Source organism: Biomphalaria glabrata, chromosome 1 (assembly GCF_947242115.1).
Source record: "Biomphalaria glabrata chromosome 1, xgBioGlab47.1, whole genome shotgun sequence".
In the NCBI taxonomy this organism is placed as follows: Eukaryota; Metazoa; Mollusca; class Gastropoda; family Planorbidae; genus Biomphalaria; species Biomphalaria glabrata.
Genome location: NC_074711.1, coordinates 55,345,532 through 55,346,423, shown reverse-complemented (window position 1 = coordinate 55,346,423; position 892 = coordinate 55,345,532).

Genomic DNA, 892 nt, shown 5'->3' with positions numbered 1-892 from the left:
CAAAAAAAAAAATATTTTGAGCGAGTGTTAAATATTGCAAGCAGATAGTTGTAACACTATGTACAAAAGTATGAGAGAATTTATCATAAAGCTGAGGGAAATAATCTTAAGCTTATTTAACATATGTTGTTTTTTATATTCTGTTTTTTTTTTTGTGGGAGAAAATGTTTTCTGACATTCATAATAATTTATTTTTTTTTTACATTTCCATTTTTTTTTTTTTTTAGAAAATAATTGTTATTGATTTGAAACAGTCCTAATTTTTTGTTTACATTGTTTTATATTTATGTGCTGATTATTAATGCTTGTGAAATGTATATAGCCTAATTTTTAATTGATATCATGTCCAGACTGTTCATAATGAGAAAGAAACTAGGTGATTGTAGTTGACTGCCTGAGAGAACTACATGATTGTTATAAATAAATGTTTTAAAATAGAAAAGCCAGTTTGAGGTTCTTTGTGTTTGGTATTGTTTTGGAACTAAATGTTCAGTTCTAGTTTATGTGTTAATGTACCCTAGTGAATTACAATAGATTTTCTAAATATGGGGTTAGAGCACATACCACACCACCAGGTAGCCATCCATAGTTCGGCGTACCGGCGGAGGATGTGTACTTTATATACAGTACTTTCGTATGTTTATTATACAAAAATGTTATTCATAAATTATTGTCAGAAATTCTTGCGCCAAAACGTTGCGTACCGTTCTACGAATGTATAGCCTACTTAATATTAGTCCACTTAATATTAGTCCTCGTGGTGTGTTTTGCTGCAGTTTTGCAATAGGGGATCTAGATGAAGATCTCACCTCAAGTCATTTGTGAATTCATTTTTAAAAAAAAGCTATTACCACAATTGCTCATATATGCTTACAAAAAATGTTGATTTGTT